This window comes from Nanorana parkeri, unplaced genomic scaffold (genome assembly GCF_000935625.1).
Source record: "Nanorana parkeri isolate BGI_ZX_2015 unplaced genomic scaffold, ASM93562v1 scaffold609, whole genome shotgun sequence".
Classification (NCBI taxonomy): Eukaryota; Metazoa; Chordata; class Amphibia; order Anura; family Dicroglossidae; genus Nanorana; species Nanorana parkeri.
The window spans coordinates 553,401-560,576 of NW_017306877.1; positions in this window are offsets into that span (position 1 = coordinate 553,401).

A 7,176-nucleotide genomic window follows, 5' to 3' on the forward strand; every position below is an offset into this window, starting at 1 on the left:
TGGGCGGCTGAAATTGAACGGCGGGGATGGCAGACAGCCGGGGTGGGGGGGGGAGGGGGTCAGCGCTCCGCCGCTCTCATTTCTATTATGGAGAATACATTACAAGGAGGGGTATTGATTTCCCATCAAGTCCTGTAGCATAATTCATAGCGGGAGAGCGGCGTTGCGTTCAGCGGGCGATACGACGTCTATTCATTTGCTTGTTTGTAGATTAGAACTATTGATGGCGTCCTAAGTGAATGCAATATGTTAGTAAATAGTTATGGAGGGGAGGAGTATTCCAGTGAAGGTGACAATGGCTCCTTATAGATGGACCTCCCAAACCCAACAGTGCTGACGGCTTCTTGATAGCCCGGGAGGCCGGCTCCATGCTGATTGGCCCGGGAAGCCGGCTTCCCAACCATTTAGCGTTGAGCCGGCTTCCCGGCCAATCAGGAAGCCAAGAGGAAGGTCAATACCCGCCGCCTGGCTTCTTAATTGGCAGGAAAGCCGGCTCCATGCTGTTTGGCCAGATCGATACTGTTTGGCCGGCATGCTGGCTTCCCAGCCACTTAGCATTGAGCTGGCTTTCCAGCCAATCAGGAAGCGGGAAAGGAGAGTAAATACCCGCCGGCCAGCGTCTTGATTGGCTGGGAAGCTAGCTATATGCTATTTGGCCGGCTCCATGTTCCCTCACAGCACTGCCGCTCAGAGGAAGTCTCCCTCTGGCTGGAAATTCCGGTATCAGGGAAGGTATTACTGGGAAGCTAGCTATATGCTATTTGGCCGGCTCAATACTGATTGGCTGGGAAGTCGGCTTCCCAGCCAATCAGCATTGAGCCGGCCAATCAGGAAGCTGGGCGCCGAGTCATTACTTCATAATTGGCCGGCTCCATGTTCCCTCACAGCACTGCCGCTCAGAGGAAGTCTCCCTCTGGCTGGAAATTCCGGTATCAGGGAAGGTATTGGAGCATTTGGACAAGTACAAATACTATACTAGTATCGGTGCATCCCTAATTTGTAGTCCTCTATAGCAGATGGAATTATTCTGCATTGCTGTATAATGTATTGCTGGGATTTGTAGTCCTCTATATCTGGTTGCCATTCGGCATTGCTGTATAATGTATTGCTGGGATTTGTAGTCCTCTATAGCTGGTGGTATTATTTTGTATTGCTGTATAATGTATTGCTGGGATTTGTAGTCCTCTATAGCTGGTAATATTCTGCATTGCTGTATAATGTATTGCTGGGATTTGTAGTCCTCTATAGCAGATGGAATTATTCTGCATTGCTGTATAATGTATTGCTGGGATTTGTAGTCCATGTACAGCTTGGAGTTAGTGGCAGAACTACAAGGGTTGCAGTTGGGACCGGGCCCTGGCGCTCCACCACTGTCCTAAAATCATTATTCTGTACTGTTTTAGAAAAACTGTCACATGACACTACAACAAAGGTATTAGTAATTGGAATTGGCGAGTACGAGGAAAAGTATCGGCATTCGTCCTCGGTCTGGAAATAATGTTACCGGTGCATCCCTTAGGCCCCGTTCACATTGAGCGGTTCGCAAATCGCGCGATTTGCATTTTGCGCGATATCGCATGATTTGCCGCACGATATCGCGCAAATGCTTGCATTGAGCAAGCTTGAATCGCGGCTAAATCCGTTCCAGCGACGCACGACCCGCGACAGCAGGACCCTTTGCCCCATTGAGAAGCATTGGAGAGCGATATCGCGCAGTAAATTGCCACGATATCGCGGGAATTAAATCGCTCAATGTGAACGGGGCCTAAAAATGTTATTGCAACGGTTTACATACATTGTCACGTGAGTTGCTGTAAGGAAGCCCGTTGATTATTTTTGGGGTTGTCTCTGCACCACAATGCAGGTTGTACCGGGCTGGCAATGCACAGATGTGTGCTACCATGCATGTGTCTCGTGGTGCCCTAGCTAACCTTGTTGGGGTGACGTTGAACATGATCGGGGCACTGCAATGCACCTCACTGCGTTTTGTGTTGCTGCAACGCACATACCTGAATTAGACTCAATAGGAAATACAATCTTTTCTATGTAACAATTTAAAACAATTTACATCCTTGTATAAAAGCCGGGCCGTGACCGGTTCTCTTTTAATACGCCCAGCTGAGACTTGTAGTCCCCCCCCCCCATCCTGAGAGTAGTAGTCTTCCTGTTCAGCGAAGCGATTGTGCGTGCTCCATAAGAATCTCTCTATAGATGAATAATTCACAGGCTCTGCCGGTTTTATTGCCGGAGCCGGTCTTTTGATAGACGTCGTGCAAATCAAATTACTTCTAAGAACACAGCAACAGCAGCAACAAAAGGAATTGAGGAGAGATCAGAGTCGCAGCAATTTAATGGCCGTGTTATAACATTTTTCATCTGAAATGTATTTCCGTTAAGGGTAAAAGCTCGGAGAGGAGTAGACAATGTAGCGGAGGGACCTCTGGTATCCTGCAGATGAGGCATATAATACGCAGACACAGCGCTCATATAATACAGATTTAAGAGAGGCCGCGTTTTATGTGGATGACTCCCCACCGAGGGCAATATGGGCCCATAGAGCAGCCTTACTCAACCTGTGTAACATGGAGGAACCCTGGAAATGAGGATTAGGTTCCAGGGACCCCCTGCCAATATTTAATATATCTGCAGCTTACAGTAGATTAGTGTGAGTGGTGAGTCAACATAGAATAGATACAAATAATAAGCAGCGTGGCATACTTGTTGTATTTGACACCCCCGGGCCGCTCTATACGGCCAAAATATTTTAATAACAATGAATAAAACAAATAAATAATAATGACCAGAAAAGAAAAGCTGAGAGTGGAAACGTTAGAGCTCCTTCATATTGTTGGTCAATGAAGTGCCCACATACATTGGTGGTCAGTGGAGAAGGGCCCCCTTACGTTGGTCATCAATGGAGACTAGCCCCCTTACATTGGTCATCAATGGAGACTAGCCCCCTTACACTGGTCATCAATGGAGACTAGCCCCCTTACACTGGTGGTCAGTGTAGTGCCCACATACATACATTGGTGGTCAGTGGAGAAGACCCACCTTACATTGGTCATCAATGGAGAAGAGCCCCCTTACACTGGTGGCCAGTGTAGTGCCCACATACATACATTGGTGGTCAGTGGAGAAGGGCCCCCTGTACGCTGGTGTACATGGCAGAGCCCACCTACATTGGTGGCTCCCTTAGGCCTCATTCACACAATGCGATTTGGGAATCCTGAGGCTGGAGTCCCGAATCTCCTGTCTAGATAAGGCCGCTGTCACCCTTTCAAGTTAATAATCGGGTGGTCAGTGGAAAAAGAGCCCACTTTACACTGGTGGTCAATACAGTGCCCACATACATTTGGCCAGTGGAAACTAGCCCCCTTACACTGATGGTCAGTGGAGTGCCCACATACATTGGTGGTCAGTGGAGAAGGGTCCCCTGTACTCTGGTGTACATTGTGGCTGATGGTGGCGTCTTAAGGTGCCCATACACCTTACAATTTATCTGCAGATTTTCGGTGGTCAGATGGAAAAAGTGCAACAGATTGGCCCAGGTGGAGATTACTCCAGCCACACAGTTAAGTGTAGATGGAGGAATCTGACCACAGAAAATCTGCAGATAATTGTAAGGTGTATGGCCAGCTTTATAGTGACGAGGGAAAGTCCCAAATCCACTCCAAACTTAAAACAGATGGCGTATAGTTAGAAATTTGCTCTGCTCAGCAGAAATTTGCATCCAACCCCATGTGTAGTGAAGTAGAAAAAGGGTCCTTTGCTCCCCATGTCTTCCCCCAGCGGGGATAACTAAAAATCCTACTCTGCCCTAATAGGGAAATACTATATACTTCCTTCAAAGTGTACATATAATTAGATATTTTTTCATGATCGCGTGCTTAATTCACGTAATGTGTCAGTATAACACTTCCAGGCAGGGCCGATGCTGCCACTAGGCACACTAGCAGGCGCCTAGACCACTCACCCCCACATGGCGCACCCCGTCTATTTGAAATAGCCAATAGCAGGCTGGCTATTGCACCCGCCCACTGAGCAGAGGAGCACAACTGAGAGACAACTTTGCTCAGTGGGTGGGGTTTCAATATCCAGTCTGCTATTGGCTATTTCAAATGAAAATGACATCCACCTGTCACCTGCAGAAGCTAACCTGCAGGAGAATGGGCCACGCTCGTCGGGGATTGGGTTGTGGGCAGTGGGATTGGGGGTTGCACCACTTGAGGTTGGGCGGGTTGCAATGAGATGGTCCTGCCTAGGGTGCGAAATAGTCTAGGACAGACCTTGCTTCCAGGTACTTATATGCTGCCATGTTACAGTGTTTCAATCTGATCACTGAGGAGAGACCGAGGAAATGCTTCCTCCTGCCTGCAGCAGACTAATGACATCATCTCAGCCTAGGCAAAGACACTGGACTGGGGCTCATGAAGGCTTTTTTTTAATTAGCTTTTCTAACATAAATGATCCTATTTCTGTGTATTGTGACATGTCAGGAATTTGTTCAGTGACTAAGAAGTCCACTTTAGTTGGGATCTCTTTAAGTGACTATATAGAGTGCGATAAATAAAAATAACACTTTTTTATTTTTAAATTACCATACGGCGTCAATACTGTATATTCCTAGCCGTCTGGTGGTGCGTGTACTGCGCGGAAGTGTCATGTACTGGCTGACCTCCAGTAACAGAACCTGTTCATGAAGAGTGATACAATTTCCTCTGTTCAGCGAGGTGTGTAATACACAGAAGATTATATTGACTGATATCGAACAAACGCTGGGTGAAGGAGAGACGCCTTTCCCGCTGGCCCAGGAGATCAATATAATCTTAATCATGAGCCAACTCGCACAATCTCCTCCTTCAGCTGGATGCGGCTCACTCATCCAATGCGCACACTGACATACTGTATGCTGCGTATTGGTCCTATACCCGCCAAATATTGATTTCATCCGAACTTTAACGTTTACTGGGCCCTGATGAAGGGGGAGTGTTGTTGGCCCCCTGAATGCGTTGACTGTTTTATGTGATCATATGATGAACTTGTAAGGCTTTGTTACTGTGTCTTTGGTGTGTAGAGGGGTGTAAGTGTCCTTGGATTTCCTACAGGGGTCCCTTGCGGCCCAGTTAGGATTTATGTGTGTGTACCCACGTGATCGGCCCTCGGCATACTACTGCGCATGCACAGGATTTCTGCATGAGAGCGCTGGGCAGTCTGCGCATGCGCAGTAGCAGGCTGAGTGGGCGCTGCACACACAGGAGACTTGGAGAGCTGTGTCTGCCCAGCTGGCTGAGGGACTGGTACGGTAATGACTACTGCTAAGGAGCTATGTGAGGGGAACAAGGTGTCTGTAGGGTTGGGAGTCGTGTCACCATATTGTCAGATCTGTTTGGCCGGCCTCGATGCCGATTGGCTGGGAAGCCGGCTTCCCGGCCAATCAGCATCGAGCCAGCCATACAGAATGGAGACGCTTCCCGGGCAATCAAGAAGCAGGGAGGTGGGTAATGACACGCCGCCTGGCTCCCTGGGAAGCGGGCTCTATGCTACCGGAAGTATCGGTATTGGCGAGTACCGAAATATAAATATCGGTACTCATACCCGAAAAACCATTATCGGTGCTTCCCTAATATATCTATCTATCAGAGTAGAAGTCTTCGCATCGTTGTTTTGGTGGTGAGTACTGAGATAGAGAAGCCCACAAGAGGTACCCTCTTGTGGATTTGAGAAGGCCGCAGCTGGAAAAATGTATTTTTCCCAGTGTTGTGATGTTCCCCTTAGGTGGGATGTCATTGTTTCTTCCCCAAGTGGGTCTAGCCAGCCCAGCTCTATTGAGAGAGCACACCCTTCTGAAGGGCATAGGTCTAAAAGTGGGCCAGTAAAGGCAATGGTGTTTTGCTTTTAACTTCCATATTTTAGGAGAAGACAATGTAGAATCATTCTTGTGATTGGTGGGTGGCCTATACCTGAGGACTTGGGACTGGAGTGTATGGTCGGCCAAATTTCTCTAGCGCATCTGCTGTACCACCTGAGCCCCCATGACACAGAAGAACCACAGAAGCAGCAGATCATGTTGTGAAGCTCCCCCTTCCCCCGCATACAATTAAAGCAATTTGGTCTGGTGCTTCTGCTGCATATTTTACGCTTTGAACTTTTTGGGCTCCCACCAGAAGAGAACCTTGTTCTATGTGGGCAACCGTTCCAGAACAGGTCACCACATTGAAAAGATTTGGTTTCTCCAGCCGTCTGAATGATGTGTTTTTGGGGCAACACTTTTTCTTTGTGTGCAGTCGGTGGCTGTAGGTCAACCAACCATACTGGTGTAATGCGGAGTTGTTACCGACCATGTCTCATTAGCAGAGCCATCCCTTATAATCTGCGATTTCCTATGCAGATTTATTCAAGAGCAGGTAGTAGAAACATTGAAACGAGCCAGGGAACCACCAATACTATCCGTGACACAATAAAACTGCATTCCACTTTTTTGTTCATTGTTATACATTGCAAGGAGTTCTCTGATGTCAGGACAGATTCTTTCAGCTTCTGTTCTAGACAGACCGAGACAGGCCAGAATGGTTTAATTTCCTAAAGAAAGTGGTATTTCGTACTCCTCGCTTCCTCTGGTGGGCCCCATGTCTTCAGTCCAACCCCGTTCATTTACCTGTATGGGAGGCACCAAAAAGGAAGTCTCAGGGCCCATTTAGACTTTCATGTCATACAAACACACGTTACAATGCCATTAATTTTTAATGGCACCCCAATGCACCTGCATTTCAGCGCATCACAACTTATGGTGAAAGGGGGTGTAACATGGTGGTATTGAGGTGGTTAAAGAAAAGTCTACAGGCCCCATTAAAAATCTAGCCCTTTTTATTGTAACTTTTTTTTTCTAGAAACAACTTTATTCACCCAACAAAAATACAATTTTTACAAGAAATCTTCAGTTAAATATTTTCTTTCTGAGCAGAAATAATTTTAACAGGATCGGCAAGAGAGGATTAAACCCTTAAATAATGTAACTGTAATAGAAACGGTATCCAAATTCATCGATTTTGCTGAAATATAATCGGGGAAAGTGTTAGTAAAATATCCTTCAGTAAGATCTGCTTAAAGTTGGAGAAGTAAAAATAAGAACTGATCATTTTTTTCCAGAGTTTCATGAACTTAAATGATCGATCT